The 18,149-nt window shown below is 38.4% G+C and overlaps 1 long non-coding RNA gene across 1 annotated transcript; it reads right to left on the reverse strand.

The window, feature by feature from the left end:
* Positions 1 to 3,761: 3,761 nt before the first annotated feature.
* LOC149639881 (uncharacterized) lies at positions 3,762 to 5,681 on the reverse strand. Its single transcript, XR_016372307.1, has 4 exons — positions 4,717 to 5,681; positions 4,239 to 4,651; positions 4,075 to 4,156; positions 3,762 to 4,003 (listed from the first exon to the last, which is right to left on the reverse strand). It is a non-coding gene; the product is annotated as an uncharacterized LOC149639881 (long non-coding RNA).
* Positions 5,682 to 18,149: the final 12,468 nt, after the last annotated feature.

Below are 18,149 nucleotides of genomic sequence, written 5' to 3' on the forward strand. Positions count from 1 at the left end.
TCAATTAGCGAGCGTCTCTGGCTCACGTTTCCTGCCTTCGAAACAGTCGAAAAACGATACAGACCACCCTCCAATATGGCGGCTTGAAAGCCGCGATATTTAAATTTAAAAGGAACGTTTCATGTCCCAAAAGATGGCGCTACATCTTCAATTGTCTACGTCACGTATTTCAACCCCCTTCCCCAAATGAAAGCTCTCTATAGTTGTTATTCCTGAATGATGTGTTATTATAAATTAACAAAGCTTAGAATCATTAAGCCTTGGTTCTTTTCCTTTCCCATTGAAAAAGATGAGTAAGGGGATGAATATGGGCTTTTTATATCTCACTTTGAAAGACCTATTTTCCTGCCTAACTGTACGAATAACAATAATAAAACTTAGCTCCATGTTTAAAATAGTAACAAAATTATAACAGCGCTATTTAAAACCACAAAACCTACAGTTAAACTTAAGGAATATCATTTACAAGTCAAGTATTACGTTTACCCAGCTTCGCCAGCCTTAAGTTCTTAATGGCAAATGGGGGAACACTATATTACCCCAAAACCCATAACTAACATATTCCCGAATTACCTCAAAATCTAAAATTGGAGAATTCATCCTATACGTCGTCTGCTAAAATATTCTAAATGACTTCGAGCTTCGGCTTCGGCTTTTCGGGGTAAAATAGTGTCAGAGGGGATAATAGAACCTTTACAGTTCTATGGCGATAACTGACTCACGGGCAGGGCCGGAAATAAGAAACATTTCTTATGGGACAAGTGTCCAGTGACCCCCCGTTTGAATGGAAAATTTATAGGATTTTGTCTGCTGAATTATGCAAAAATTGAGTCATTTCTCCATGGCCAAGATATCAAAACTTCGGAAACTTTATTGGTCAAACTGTCCAGTGACCCCCCTAAATTAAAAAAAATTATGGCACATATTGAAATTTTATTGGACAATGTCCAGTGTCCTGAGATTATTTCCTGCCCTGCTCCCGGGTCGTTATGGGGAAATTATTCGTGTGTAGTCGGATACGTTATCTTCCCTGGCGTTTTCATATTAATTTATTGTCAAAGAATCAAAGAACTGAGAATTGTATAGAAACTATCATTTTTTTGAAACATGCATCGAAAACCGCCAAAATATGTCAGAAGCAATTAAAACCATAATCCAAAAGGCACGAGAGACGAGAAGTGTAATGATTTCTAGGTAATGTGTCTTATCCCTTCTATAGTACACCTGCTTTGGTAAGCACGCTGACAAAATCGCCACTCCCTGATTCTCGCCTCTCTCTCTCTAGTCTCTACGTTACTCAGCAATAAGTTCTTCGTTTTCACTTCTTCGAGGACCGCGGGGCAGGGTGGTACTCGATAGTCACCGTGCCGCTTAACATGGGTTGAAATTAGGTTATATTGTAATAAAGTGACGTTAAGTTGATTAAATTCAATTGAAGTAAAAGTATATGAAGTTCCGAGAGAAGTGCGGACTTCTCTGAGGAGCCTTAATGCGCTCTCGGAACGTAAAAACGGCTTTCTTAGTTAGAACACAGAAACCTTTGTCTCTCGAAGTTGCCGATGAAAGATTAAATATCTCAAAATTATGTGTAAAAACATTGACTACTGTAGAACGAATAGGAGGCTGTGAAACAAGGAAAGTTTTTTCGTAAGGATTTATGGCATTAATGCTTAATATTTTTTAAATATTTCAATATCGTGGTATGGAAGGTTTGGCTTTGTAAGCCACGTCAGACGAACTTCTCCCTTCCAATTTGATTGAAAAACATAAATTGCGATTTGAAATCTTTGTTTCAATGCAATGTTTTTATGAGTAGACATGTTTCAGATATAAGGATTAGAATAGTTTTTAATATTGCAAATAAAGAGGTATTTAATCTAGTTTAGATATACCTTGAATTGAAAATAATAGAAATACCTTTGACTCGAAATCGGTTTTGAAAAAAGGAAATTTATGGGATTTGAAGCAAGTGTTCTGCATCTGGGAATATCTGGGCGTTAAGACCCATTTCTAGGTTGCAAATACCTGGAATTGAAACCTTGAGTTTCGGAAATGGGAATAGCTTTGTTTTTAAAACGTAGTGTTTGAAAACTAGGAACGTCTGGGTTTTTGAAACCTAGTGTTTGCGAACTGAGAATATCTGGGTTTTTGAAACCTAGTGTTTGCGAACTGAGAATATCTGGGTTTTTGAAACCTAGTGTTTGGGGATTGAGAATATCTGGGTTTTTGAAACCTAGTGTTTGGGGATTGAGAATATCTGGGTTTTTGAAACCTAGTGTTTGGGGATTGAGAATATCTGGGTTTTTGAAACCTAGTGTTTGGGGACTGAGAATATCTGGGTTTTTGAAACCTAGTGTTTGGGGACTGAGAATATCTGGGTTTTTGAAACCTAGTGTTTGGGGACTGAGAATATCTGGGTTTTTGAAACCTAGTGTTTGGGGACTGAGAATATCTGGGTTTATGAAACCTAGTGTTTGGGGATTGAGAATATCTGGGTTTTTGAAACCTAGTGTTTGGGGATTGAGAATATCTGGGTTTTTGAAACCTAGTGTTTTTGGGGACTGAGAATATCTGGGTTTTTGAAACCTAGTGTTTGGGGACTGAGAATATCTGGGTTTTTGAAACCTAGTGTTTGGGGACTGAGAATATCTGGGTTTTTGAAACCTAGTGTTTGTAGATTGAGAAAATCTGGGTTTTTGAAACCTAGTGTTTGGGGATTGAGAATATCTGGGTTTTTGAAACCTAGTGTTTGGGGATTGAGAATATCTGGGTTTTTGAAACCTAGTGTTTGGGGACTGAGAATATCTGGGTTTTTGAAACCTAGTGTTTGGGGACTGAGAATATCTGGGTTTTTGAAACCTAGTGTTTGGGGATTGAGAAAATCTGGGTTTTTGAAACCTAGTGTTTGGGGATTGAGAATATCTGGGTTTTTGAAACCTAGTGTTTGGGGATTGAGAATATCTGGGTTTTTAAAGCCTAGTGTTTGGGAACTGAGAATTTCTGGGTTTTTAAAGCCTAGTGTTTGGGAACTGAGAATTTCTGGGTTTATGAAACCTAGTGTTTGGGGACTGAGAATATCTGGGTTTTTGAAACCTAGTGTTTGGGGATTGAGAATATCTGGGTTTTTGAAACCTAGTGTTTGGGGATTGAGAATATCTGGGTTTTTGAAACCTAGTGTTTGGGGATAGAGAATATCTGGGTTTTTGAAACCTACTGTTTGGGGACTGAGAATATCTGGGTTTTTAAAGCCTAGTGTTTGGGGACTGAGAATATCTGGGTTTATGAAACCTAGTGTTTGGGGACTGAGAATATCTGGGTTTTTGAAACCTAGTGTTTGGGGCTGAGAATATCTGGGTTTTTGAAACCTAGTGTTTGGGGAATGAGTATATCTGGGTTTTTGAAAACTAGTGTTTGGGGACTGAGATTATCTGGGTTTTTGAAACCTAGTGTTCGGGGACTGAGAATATCTGGGTTTTTGAAACCTAGTGTTTGGGGACTGAGAATATCTGGGTTTTTGAAACCTAGTGTTTGGGGACTGAGAATATCTGGGTTTTTGAAACCTAGTGTTTGGGGACTGAGAATATCTGGGTTTTTGAAACCTAGTGTTTGGGGACTGAGAATATCTGGGTTTTTGAAACCTAGTGTTTGGGGTTGGGCGACAAAGATTCTGGATGCGCTGGGCGACAGGAATAGGGGGTATCGAATTTACATTTTTATTTTCTCTGCAAATTGTTAAAATTGGGACAACCATAAAACTATTATATTGAAAATCTATTCGAATATAGAACCAGAGACATGATTCAACAACATCCAAAACAGTGTTCATTTCTATAGCTTGCTGAAACAGACCCAATTATGGCTTTAGGTTTAATTTATGTTAATATTACAATCCAATTTCTGGTTCTCCAACATCAGGATATTTATTAGATGTCTTACATGACGTAAGAACTGTTGAACATTTATCTCATCACGAGCTAGCTGTTCAGTTACTATTGCTAGGCGACTATAAAATTCGGATTGATTTAAGTTTATCTTTACAAAGGTATTTACATTGTTTGTGTTATCCCGACTTACTTGTTATTTAGATGGGACGCGTTATGCCCTGTTCGAATGGACCTCCTCTCTTCTGATATTTCAATGTCTCAACGCTCTCTGTCTTCAATTGATCCCAGATTTTTTGTTTAATATACACAACGTTAGCTTAAGAATCGAAATTGAAATGTTTTTAACGTATTTACTTGTAAACAACCATATGCGTGGAAAGACTCCACATCGTTGTTTGTTCGCCTTGTGGACGGAAATTACAAAAGGTGTCACAGTATCTATTCAATAATCTTGAACGTATGACCCAATGTATTGATACTATTTAGTATTACTAAATTCAATTAAAAAAATTAAACTTTTGCCAAAAAATGGCTATAAAGCTCGACCGAAAACGTTCTGTAAATTTTTAGCGCATGGTCACGAAAGGGTCTACCAATGCCATCCCATATTACGTCCATTCCCTCTTGAATTTGGACAGCTGGCAAAAGAGGCAACACCATCATCATTTGATTAAATCGCGGATGTTGTTCTGTTCCCGTGGCTAGTCCCTCTCTGTCTTATAATGACGGTGAAGTTCAGGGCTCGCGGCGACTCTGCGATAAATTGCCTGAAGAAATTTTCACGGGGTTGGCATTTTTCTATTTTTTTGAAATGGAATTTAAAAACGATAACCTGTGTGTAGTGGAACCAACACCCACGTAGCCTCGCCAAAGGGAAATGGTCATGCTAAGTCCTTTGCATTCCCATTTCAAAGTCAGTCATGATGTCAGTAGACTGAAAATCGAGGTATTCTCGGCATAAGAAATCAAGAACCTCATCATACGCCCCCGCTGTTTTTCTGGTCATGAAAGCGTACACAAAAGGGATTACGTATTTAAAAAATAATAAGAATAAAATCTTGCTATCGCGATCAAAGGGAAAAAAATCGCTGACGTAATGCTTTAGTGGGCCGCCTTCAAAAAAAACTTCGAAAGTTCCATCTAAGAAGATTGACTTCATATCCGCCATAAAATGCTGCATCATATACCCTGATACGAAAAAGTATTCCGCACAGGTAGAATGCCCTGCAAAAAAGATTACGATTAAGAATGTTCTTATCATACCTGTATTGTTCCGCTTTGGGATCCTTGTTTAGCGCTTGAACAAGGCCTTCAAAAGTACTGACACTGTTAGGTTCGTTCCTTTCCATGGCGCGGTGCATTGAACGACAACTTGGGAACGATGCACCCATCACATTGTGGCTAAATTTGTATTAACGGGGTACATGGTCAGTAAAATACAGTATCGTTAATTATGAATATAATTAATACAAGAACGAAAAATTGCTAGGCTCCAATGTGCTAAGATAGTAAAGCTGGCTGAAGGTGCTAAGGCCTCTTTTCTCTATTCCATATACAGGGTGATTCTAAAATGGTGGTATAACCGAACTACTGCGGGTTCTATGAGCGATTTTAAGTCGAAAATGTTCTATGGCATTTTGTCATCCAGGCCACCGTTTAAAAGTTCTGATAAGGATCATTTACGGATGACCCCTTAAAATGAATTAAATTCGAAAACAAAAGCCCAGCGGGTTGAATTCATTTTTTAAGGGGACTCACGTGTTTAGTAATCACGCTAGCGATTTACTTCCCCGTGAACTCCATAAAGAAGTCCTCCTCCAATGTAAGCTTGAAAATGGGTTCAAATGGGAAGATTCATGCCGAATTGAGAAAAACCTAACCCAATGGGGAAATGCATTGCAAATTAATAAAAAAGGACCAAATGGGAAGATTCTTGCCGGATTGAGAAAAACCTTACCAAAGGTTTAATGTTTTATTTCCACTCTCTTCTGAGAATCGCAAAATGAAGTGAAGCTTTTCAAGCAAAATTACACGTATTTTTGTTTAAAGCGGATCAAAACTTAATTTTAACAATTTGATCGTCAATGGAGTAAGAAGTTACGGAACACATGGGCTCTACTGCAATGTAACGTATAAATTGTAAAGTCAGAAGCCAAATTAAGAAATCAACTAAATGTCAGTTTTTGACGGTGTAGCGTGTTTTGCCTCATGGAATGAGAGTCTGTTCTCACATTCGATTCTCAAAACTTGATGCATCGCTGGCTTTTGTTTGCTTTCGTGGCCGGATTTAAAATACTAACTGTAAAGTCAGTTGGAATTTGGAAGGGTATTAAAGCTGCAAAACGCGCAAGAGTTCAAATTGTAGTGGTTGTCTGACATCTTTGGCGGTAATTTGGAAAGTTTATGAAGAGTGGACGTAATAACCCGCCAATTCTTTTCTGTGGTGAATCCAAGAGTTAAAGTAGCATCGCAACGACCTTGACGACAAGTGGCCATTATCAGTTTAGTTTTTGATTAAGCGCTGTAATTAGTGGAGGGCCATACCAGCGCCCTCGAATCGCTTTTTACTCTCTACCATCGGGCGCAATGTAACCGCAGCAATCAGAAGTAATGCAGGAAGCTAGGAATGAACCAAAGCATTTCCCAGGCGAGGGCGAAGTGAAGTGGTCGAGCATACCTCTCGCGGATTCTTATTATAGGAATTGCTGGAAATGTCCCCCTTCATGGTCTACGCATAGCCGTGACCGTCGGACTATGGAAAAGCATGCTCTCCTTGTCTCACCACTTTGTCTGATGATGTCAAACGCACCAAAGATCCTCGCGGGAAGGGTTTCTTCGTCAGGGACTTGCGTAAACTAAATCCTTCACGCGGCCCCAAAGGAAGTAGTCGAGTGGTGTAAGGTCTGGCGATCTGGCAAGCCAAGGCGTGGGTCCCGCTCGGCCAATCCATCTTGGGCCAAACATCTCGTCTAGATATGCCCGCACTTGACGGCCAATGTGCGGCGGTGCCCCATTGTGCTGAAACCATAGTTGCGCACGATCAGCCAATGGTAGTGTTCGTCCAACACATCTTGAACATCCGTTTGCAAAAACTCCAAATAACGTTCCGCGTTAAGACGAAACGGAAGGATAAATGGACCAATCAGGGTGTCGCCTAGCATACCGGCCCAAATGTTTATACGCCATTTTTCTTGAAAACTTGCGTTGCGAATGAGATGCGGATTTTCGTGAGCCCAATAGTGCAAGTTGTGTAAGTTTAGAATGCCCTTCCTTGTGAACTGTGCCTCATCCGACCAGAGAATACGGCCACGGAAATGGTCGTCCACATCATGATGTTCCAAGAGCCATTGGTAGAACAATTAACGCCTTGGAAAATCGAGGGGTCGCAATTGCTGCACTCTTTGGTAATGGTATGGGTGTTGATTATCATCGTGAATGGTTCGCCAAACGATCGGCTGGGGAATGTTGAGCATCCTACTGACACGTGTAGTGCTGAGAGTGGGGTCGTTTGACACCATATCCAAAACATTTTCCTCGACTGCCACTGCTCTTAATGCTGGACGTCCACGATCCACCCCTTGAATCAAAACGCTTCCAGTTGCCCGCAATCTTTCCTGTGTTCTTGATATCACGCGAGAATCTGGGTGACGCCTATTATATGGAAACAATTCCGCGTAACGACGCGATGCGGCTTCGTAGTTTCCTTCACAATAGCCTAAAGCTAGTATCATATCGGTGTATTCACCGGTTGTATAAACTGCTATCAGTCGTTCTAGGCTCAAAAAGCGGTTTACTAAAACTTGGTTTTTAAAAAAGCGGGTTGGTTTCGTTCACTGTCTGCGCTGTTTAAAATCTAATTTTAAATAGGCTTAAGAATTGTTGGGAAGATCCTAGTCACGAGACTTTAGCACAGTAAAAGGCTGCACGTGCCATTACAAAATTTTTATATGTTGGCGCGCGACGGCGAATATCAGTTTGAAATTTCAAGAAAACCAAGGCTTAGCTCAAAAACACAAGCAAGGAGCTTTAATACCCTTCCAAATTCCAACTGACTTTACAGTTAGTATTTTAAATCCGACCACGATATTCTATATGATTCTAGTTGGCGGAGGAAGGACACTGAACCAAAAAAATCAATGAAACTGAAATATCAATCAATCATCTACTGAAAGAGGTACCAACCTACTTTTTTAAAAAGAAGGTAAATAAGGATTAGATGGCTTGCTGCTTCAAACAAGATTTTTAATCATGAAGAGAATATTTTGTTAATTTAGGTCAAATTTAGAAATTAGGTAATCGAGTTGATATGAATAAAGAACTTTTTGCCCATGTCTATTTTAAACTTTAATCACAGATTTCGCTTACCATTTCACAAGCATAATAAACACTACTGAAGGATGCAAATCTATCTGTGATAGGTAACGGTGACCAATGTAGCAATTTTCCCAATTAATCGGCTTGAACTTCATTTGCACATTTCTAGTCTTTAATTTGAAATGTTGCGAGAAATATAAATTGAATATAAGTAGATATCTCTTTCAGTAGATAATTTTTGATGTTGATATTAAAGATTTATTGAGTTAAAAAAAATTGGTATTGGTATTTCAATTAAGCTTTGATATCAACATCGGTTAATTTAAGATATGGGCTTATGATGGTAGTCTGTTTATAAGATTAAATCGTTACTTTAAGTGTCACTAGACAGTATCTACCTACAAAATCGAAAGTTAACTTTATAACCATCTCCTCATCACAGGATATCCGAGGGTCAATTTCTTATATCATTGACATTTGATAATCTGACGAAGGCTCACTATAGCTCAGACTGCTCAGTCAATTTTTGGCAAGGCCTAATACCGTTTTGCTTGACTGTCGCCGTCAAATTCCTTTTAAAGCATAGATCATATAGTATCAACCCTTTATTTTCATTTCGCAACACACGTTGGATTCGTAAACCTCGACGCGCAGCACGATTAGAAGCATTAAAATGTAAAAACAAAACACTGACCGCATACATTTTTAATAAATTTCTCACCACAACGGTTTTCGGGGCTGAAGCGACCGAAAACAGCCGGCGATAAAGAAAAACCCTCCGGCCCGTTAAAGGGGGTAGTTTCGAGGGAACGAAATTCAAATGCATGGCGCGTCCCTTCAACAAAAAACATTGAATTCGTAAATGCGGACGTTTTACGCAATTATAATATTGAAATTTTATACAATTAAGTAATATCAGAAGGGGATAATAGAGGAAGGACGACACTCTGTAGCCTCTTAATACTTTAGTTATGTAACGTCATTCTTCCCAGGCTCACCCTTTTCGTTTGCTTTCCCGCTCTTCAAACTTCAGACGGGCATCGCACCGTAAGATGAATTTTTTAACTGTTTGGAACTAAATCCCCAGAAATCCACTCCCTAACGTCGTCCCCTAACGTGGGACAAAAATCCACAAGCGCGTCTTGCCAAATATTTATACGCTAATAGAGTAATGATGATGGAACTATTTATCATATATGTGATTCGGTTTAGTAACCTTGCTCCAAATGTTCCGATGTTGAGAAGAATGACGTTACACTTACCCCGCTTTTTGGTACACTTCTCTCGAACAGAAGTATTATATACTTCTGGTAATATTTAAGAAAACAAAGCATTCATTTTAAGTCTAAACTTTAAAAATACGACGCTACGAGATGGACAAGTATCGGGCCTTAAAACGAGGGGCAAAAAAATATTTTTTATTAAATGCCAAAAATCGACGGTGCGAAGTTTAGAAATAGATTATAGGTGGAAAATTATGAAATTAGGCTTATATTAAAGCTTGAAACCTAATTTATATTATATTTAAAATCCAGCCATGTGCAAATTCTCAAAAAATATGAAACTGACAACGAAAAAGGACCCTTTCTCAATTTTTTCCCCTTAAAGAAAAATGGCGGCCACAAACGGGGTGAAAATGGGGAAAAGAGCTATCCAAATGACAATTTGGCCGAAGATTGTTTTAGAGAATCGAAAACGAAAAGTAAAATTCTTTGGAAAACGTGCCAATTTTCGTTACATCACGGGAGGACAGATGAAAGACAGAGTTAAAATATTAAATAAAAAATAAGGCGTTAAAAAAAGGAATAATGTATTGGAATTGAAGGTAAAGAAGAGCTTTAAAAAGGACGCAATTTTTATGTTGTAGAGGCAAGTCTTGATTTTGAAGAAATAATCAGAAAAAATCCATTTGAGAGCAAATCGGTTTTCCAAAAGTTATTGATGAGCGAACAATTGAAACTACTCCAAACCAAAAAATCCAGGCCAAGAAAATGGCATCCAGCAATAATACAGTGGTGTATTTCGATAAAATCTAGGTCTCCTTGTGCATACGAAGCCGTGCGTCAAGTAATTGCATTGCCTTCTCAGCGAACTCTTTATAATTACTCTGTGGACCTAACTACAAAAAGTGGATTTAACGATGCCAGTCTCTTGGAAATGAGAGGAAAAATTGATATAGAAAATATGGACGAACACCAAAAGTATTTCACGTTAATCCTTGACGAAATTCAAATAAAACAGGAACTGGCATTCAACAGCAGTACAGGAGAATTAATTGGAGCTGCAAATCTTAATGAATTCCGAAATAAATTCATTGAATTAGATAATAACATTAAAGGAAAGGTTGAAATTGCAAACATAAACTCGGCAAATCAAATTCTTCAGTACATGGTCAGAGGACTGATGACCAATTTTAAGTATCCATTCTCGTTATTTCCTTGTGGAAATCTATACGCAGAAGAGTTATTTCCTTAATTTGGGAGGGAATCGAGAATTTACAAGCAGCGGGATTTCGAATTCTCGCTGTGGTATGTGATACAGCTTCCACGAATATGAAATTAATTAAAATTTCTACGGAGATTGATAAAGAAGTAAACAATCACAGAGTGGGGTATAAAACCAAAAATCCTTCAATATCGCTGAAACCTTGTATTTCGTGTCGGATGTTTGTCACATAAAACATCTAAAAATGGACTAAACAAGAGTGGTAAAATGAAGAAACACAAAGGTGGTTCAGTTAAACCAATCAGACTTTTAAAAAAATGGAAAACATTTGCTATGGCAGCATATAGTTAATGCTTATGAAATTGATTCAAAGTCCTTGCTAAGGTTAGCGCCCAAGTTGACATACAATCATGTGTATCCTAATGCACACAGTTGTATGAGAGTAAAGCTTTCAACCCAAATCCTGAGCAGTACTACCGCCAACGATGTCGAGCAATTGGTTGGGAGATAAAGCGGAAGAGGCTGTCAAGTTTTTAAGACTTTTTGACGCTTTTTTTGACATCTTGAATATTTCTAACACCTACGCATTCTTCACAAAGAAGAAACCTGAATTAAAACCATTGATGAACTTAACTGACTGGCGTTTTAAGGTATTAAAGTACAAAAACTAACAAAATGTATAAACTTAGACGAATGGGAATCTGAAGTAAGCAAATTGAAGTTGAAGAAGATTTCGACAACAATAAAATGCTACTTGGTAGGGAAACTCTTGAAGGCATAAGAATAACAGGTGAAATAAACTAGAATAATCCCAAATTCTAACTCTCTTTAATTCTTTTAGTTTATTCAACTATAGAGATTGTAAAATTTTTGATAGAAAAAGGAGCACCCTACATATTAACAGCGAATTTAAATCAGGATTTGGTTGAAAACTATTTTGGACGTCAGAGAGGATCTGGTGGTTCTAGGGAAAATCCCACCGTTAGTCAATATGGGCAAGGGGCTAAAAGACTTAAACTCATGAAATCCATAATACCTAAAGATAAAAATGGAAATTGCACGCCAACCCAGAAAAAAACGGTGTAACCGAAAACAATTGCTCCTAAGGAACTCCATGAAGAGCCACAAGATGTTGCACAAACCCATAATAAATCAGAAAATTTATTGGAGAAATAAATAAATAAATACATCTATCAATCAATCAAGTTTTCTTTACTCTTAGTGAAAGGCTTATTTAAATTTCTATGGGTTAGAACTTTAAGCTCTTTCCTTATACCGCTGCTAGTTAAACTGTCCTTTTTTGCATTCTGGTATACATTTTTATGCTTCTCGTTAATCCCTTCAAGTGACAGTTAATAAGAATTCTAAAATATTTTCTCCTGGCCGATTTCAAATTTTTCTTCTCATCCCCCCATAGTTTTTCCCAATTTTCCATTATAAATATATCTTCCTCTAAAGTATCAATGATCTTAGCATTTCTATTTTCATTGTCTCTTAAAGGTGCATCACACTGCACAAAAGGAACTATCTTATCACAGATATATTTAAAAATCATATGCTAGTTTTGACAAATATAACAACCCTCCCCTATCTTGAGTTGCAGTCCACCGGTGATATGCTTCGGTTGCATCACTCTTCTTAACTAAGCACTTTCTTGAAAATTTTGGGCTTCCGTAGAGGCTAATTAATTGGTTCACTGTGTACCGAGATATCTGTTGAATTATTTTCAATTCTTTGTCTCTTGCTGCATCACTTAAGTCTGACTTTTTGATTTGTGTTTCTTTGACCTTCTTAGCGAATTTTTCTTTTTCCAAATAATTAGAATAAAGTTCATTGAAAAGACGTTGAGTAAAAATTGAAGTCGATACACCCTGATCCTTTGGTCCAAGCATCCTAAATGGCTCCATATGTAAAAAAGACATTTTTAACTCCTCGGCAAATTCTCCTTTGGTAAAAAGCCCGTGTCTTTTACTGTAAAATTTTCTTTATCTAAAAGCCCCGGTTTGTCATCCATAAATACTGATAAAAAGTCGAATCCATCTTCTGAAAGCTCTGTAATTTTACTTTTCTTGATTTCTTCTAAAGCGTCCTAACACAAGAGATATTATTTTTAATTGGGAGCTAACATTATAACATGGCCCTAAGAACTTACAACAATTGGCTTCGGCCTCCCAACAAAAGTCACCTTTTGTAAATCTGAAGAAATACAAAGAATCGCCCCTAGATTTTCTTATAAGTACTTTTCATCAAGTTTAATGCCTGAAAAAATAAGAAAGTATTATATTAGCACGCGCTTTATACAAGTTTGTCAATAGATAGTTGGGTACTGGCAAGCTGGCTCCCAAGTTTTGTAAATATTCACTTACCTTCTTCAATCTTTTTTCGTTGGGCCTTTGTGGGTTTCTTTGAATTGTATTTTTTGTTATAATTATGATCTACCGAAATTTCCATAATAACGCTCTTATTCTTTTTTTATTAAAGAGTAATCGGGTCTACATCTCCAATGGTAAGAAAAATGCACGTGTCACGGTCTTTTTGACAGACCAAGGGCCAAAATCGAACATTTTCCAACCGGGTTTAACATATTTTTTATTATTATTTTTCTGGGGCGAGATGGCGCGAAGCAGTGTATCCAATGAATGACGTCATATTTTTTACCAGGATATTCCCCCGTTTTCGAGCCCCCCATAGCCATTACGGATTGGGAGAGGGAAATGCTTTACAAAACGACTCCGTACCCAGGGACAGGCTCCAAGGATCCCCGTTGACTTCCAGAAGCCCTTTTTATTGGAATTATATAATATAATTGTAAAATTTAACCTGCAAGCAATAAATGAATTTTTATACCACGGACTCGTCTTCCGTTCTCTTGTAGCAAGCCCGAGTGGCCGTACCGACATCCTCTCCCACGGCCGATACCACGGCCTCGGGGTGGCATGATATCCCCACGGCCTCGGGGTGGCAAGATATCCCCACGGTCTTGGGGTGGCATGATATCCCCACGTTCTTGGGGTGGCACGATACCACGGCCTCGAGGTGGCATGATATCCCCACGGTCTTGGGGTGGCACGATACCACGGCCTCGGGTCCTGGGCCTTGGGGCCTTCCAGGTCGTCGACCTATCGCAGCTCCACGGCCTTGGGCGGGTCGCCCTATGGCCCTATTAGGACCTCGGCGGCCTCTAGCGCGCCCTCTTGCGCGAATAGCTTCATCCCCATAAAACACTTGGAATCGTCATCGTTGAGTTCAAGACATTCGCGGCGATCGTCCAGGGTTACGAGAAACGTCTAGCCTTCCTAGGGTGGGTTGTCCACCAAAGGTTTTCGCAAATGCGGTTGTTCTCGCTTTTAACTGTCGTTCGACACCCTTCTATACTACCTATTTTGAGTATGGCGAAGCAATCGGCGTATGCTTCATTTCATACGCCAATATTAGTCAAGTCTCTCAAGAATGTTTAATTGTTCTTTATCAAAACGATGTAACGCTCAATAAGGCGAACAACTAACGAAGAAAATATTTAATATTAATTATATTTTTTTAATATTTAATATAATCTTGTTTCTCAACTCAAAATTAATACGGAAAGAGTTAAAAAGCTGTCTATGTTTTTGTCTGTGTGTGTCCGTTCATTGTTACACTAGTGCGCGGTGTTAGCAGTTCGCCTTGTGTTGATGTGTTAAGAAATCATACAGTACCATAATATTCCCTTTTTCCATAATATAAAGTGAATATGTCGAACTATTTTTCGTAATTACAATGCCTTTAGAAGTTTTGTAGCTTGAAAGCTCTGTTTCATTTTGATATTCCAAGGACATTTTTTCATATTATTATTTGAAATGGCTGTTAATATATTACTTAAGCTATACTACATCTGTATATAGAATAATCCCTGCTTTAATTGCCTAGTGAATTATATAGGAAATAATTGAGGCCCGAGGTGTAGTGAACTATGGGTTTTGATTTTCGTGTCTAAAATGAAGAGACATTAACGGTTCAGAGTGAGCCGAAAGTTAAATACACGCCTAAATAATCAGGTTAAGATTTTAAAACAGAAGAAAAGATCGTGGTGGCAATTAGATTAGTAAAAGGGGCTAAAGGTAAACGGGTAGTAGCTACAGAGTTTTCATTCTTTTAATAGACCCCATTGACTATCAGTGCGTTCAGCCACTAATCATCTTTGGTGTTATTTATCTTTAACACTCATGTTGGCAAACTAAGAATATTGTTGAGGTGAGACGAGACGATAGTGTTTACACTGCAAACCAGTAGTGAATGTAGCTATCAGAATATAGGGTAAATAGCTGAAGCGTAGACAATTGGGTCTTTACAAACACATAAAGCTTATGTCTCTCCAAAATTTATACACATCATTTCCTGTTCTTTTTCCCCATTGACTGATTTCCGTGGGTCCAAGATTTATCCTTAATGGATGTAAAATGTCGTCTTCTTTACTTATATTCGCTGTTTGGAATACTGCTTCAATAGTTCGTTAAATTTTACTTCAAATAAAAAAGAGAAATAATTCCATGTCTAGGTAAATAAGTTTTTAGTAGTAGACCTCTTGACTCGGAGAGGTAATATTCTGGTTTTTCCAACTTGTTCTTTTTCGTGAAATTACCTGGCGGAGTTTAGAGAGGCTGAAGACTCATGGTTGTTTCATGGTGCGCGTATTAGACTGCCGCGTATCATTGAATCCCTGGAATATGCATAGTTTTGTTATTGAACTCCAAAAAATACCACGAAATTTGAAAAATTTTAGCGAGGCAATTTGATTTAGGTTCGAAACAACAGTTCTTGGGTTTACGAAAAATGCAAAATTGCGCGATAAATTTGTGTTTAAAAGATAATGGTTCAAATGAAGAGTTGACTTGATTATAGCTCAATAATATCCTGAAGAAATATCCCTTTTGACATTCCCAGACTTCTTGTAGATGTAATGTTGAAAGTTTGGGTGTTTCCTTTTAATTCATGATGTAAAATAGATACACGTTTCAGTAAAGGGTGAATGAAAAGGTCTGACACATTTTGATAATAAGAGAGATTTTATATTTAAAAACAATTTATGATATTTGCAAAAAAAGAAATGTATCATTGAAAAAAAATTGCTTATAAATTAAATAAATATTTAAGATAAAGAACAATTAAACGGATCAAATCTAAATGGCGCTCCTGTAAGGAAATGATTTAAAATTAGAATCATGACCTGCGGGAAATTCTGTAACTTTTTAGCTAGTTATTGCAGATGTTAACACAAGATGTTATGGCAGCGAGAGATATTCAGGGTGTTTTAGAAAAGTCTGGCCAAATTTAGGTAGCGTGTTCTTGGAGTCACTCCGAGTGAAAAATTCCAAAGAACCATGTACCTAAATTACGCCATTTCAGAGTTATGAGCTTTCAAAGTAGCCCCAAAATCAACAAAATTGTGAAACTTGTACTGTGTTAATAACAATTAAAAGTACCTGTGTTAATGACCATTAAAACAACCTGTGTTAATGAAATGTAAACATGTTTCTTAGCGACAGCACACTTCTACACACAATCGCCCAGTTCTGTTTCCAAACTTTTAGTCTCTCATTTCTTTCGGTTGGCTTATGCAATTGAGCGTGTTTACGAAAACAAGATGAGCAAGCCATAATACAAGTTTCACAATTTTGTTGATTTTTGGGCTACTTTTGAAAGCTCATAACTCTGAAATGGCGTTATTGAGGTACATGGTTCTTTGGAATTTTTCACTCGGAGTGACTCCAAGAACACGCTACCTAAATTTGGCCAGACTTTTCAAAAACACCCTGTACATAGATGAATATAAAGTTATTTAACACATGAGATGGACACAAACCCTTAAGCCTATAGTTATCAATCACGATAACTCACTAAGAAACTTACAGTATTTCTTCCCCCTCCCATCCAAAGGGTGGTAGAACCAAAGTACAGTGGGCTATGTGCGTGAGCGGAAAATGTTCTATGAAAGTTTTGCCACTGTATTTATTTACGCGTATTTATTTATTTATTTATTTATTTAAGGGGTCATCCGTCAACGACTTTTATTCTCACCTGGATGGCAAAATGTCAAAGAACATTTATGACTGAAAAATTCCCCATAAACACAACCATTGTACTTCGGTCTTACCACTCTATTTGGAAATAATACATTACTTAAATTTGGAGCTCGTTCTTCTTCATTCTCATTGCCTTGAGGTTGCGCTACATCCAACGGTCCCCCTTTTATCGGAATTGTATAATATAATTGTAAATTTTAACCTTTAAGCAATAAATGAATTTTTATACCACGGACTTGTCCTCCGTACCGACATGATCTAAGACGGGCCCGGCCGCCCCGGCCGATACCACGACCTCGGCGTTGTATATTGTCGTCACCATCACCACGGTCTTGTGGGGGCCTTCCACGGCTGCCCCGGCCGATACCACTACCGCCCCGGCCGATACCACGGCCGCCCCGGCCGATACCACGGCCGCCCCGGCCGATACCACGGCCGCCCCGGGCAATACCACGGCCTCGTGGTTGTATAATTTCACCATCACCACGGTCTTGTGGATTTGCAATAGGACGGCCCGGGGGCCTTCCACGTGGCCTTCGACGTGGTGGGGGTATCGCCCCAGGGCCTTGGGGCGGTTCTGGGGGTGCTACGGGGCCAGGGACTTGGGGCCCTTCCGCTGGTGGTATGGGGCCAGGGACTTGGGGCCCTTCCGCTGGTGGTATGGGGCCAGGGACTTGGGGCCTTCCAGGTCGACGACCAGGACCTCGGCCGCCCCTACCGCGCCCTCTTCCTCTTACCGCTTCATTCCCGTAATACACTTGCACCGTCACCGTTGTGTTTTCGGTAAATATAAATTGCCGAGACATATTGGCCACTAGATTTTGAAGTAAAGACATTTATTATTATGGTACTAACCTATGTTTTACTCGAGGACTATTTTCACATTAATGGAAGCTTATTTTAATAGTAAAAAATATTAAAGGGACTGAAAAACAGACTGGAGAAAAGGGGTGCATTGGATTAATCTTAAAACATTAATTTCTTGAATTAATCGAACTTAGTTTCTTGAAACCCTGGTTATCTTAATTACGGGCCTGTACCGTACTTTTAATAATTTTTCCCCACCAGCAAACCGGCCCTCTTTTTACTTCTCTTAAGCCTTAGCTGCAGCCTTGAAACTTGAAAGAATCAAAGAAAGCAGCTCTCATTAACCGAGGCTTAAGTTCTATCATAAGAAAATAATATATAGCTCCCTATAAGTATGAAACTCTACATTTAAGCCATGTAAACAGCATTTTTTCCATTGAAATTTGTTAAAAGTTTCTAATGCCACCTATTAAGAGTTTTTGGCGTTAAAAAAGATGAAATATTTGTTTAGAAAATTTTCAAGTTTTATATTGTAATTAAATAGTTAAAGGTCTAGACGTTATTATTATGATAATTATAACTGATTAAGTACATGTCAAAATTATCATAATAAATTAATAGATGGCGCGAGATTTTGACG

Source organism: Phalangium opilio, unplaced genomic scaffold (genome assembly GCF_054372755.1).
Source record: "Phalangium opilio isolate 3A_F unplaced genomic scaffold, DU_Popi_V2 ptg000094l_1, whole genome shotgun sequence".
Lineage (NCBI taxonomy): Eukaryota > Metazoa > Arthropoda > Arachnida > Opiliones > Phalangiidae > Phalangium > Phalangium opilio.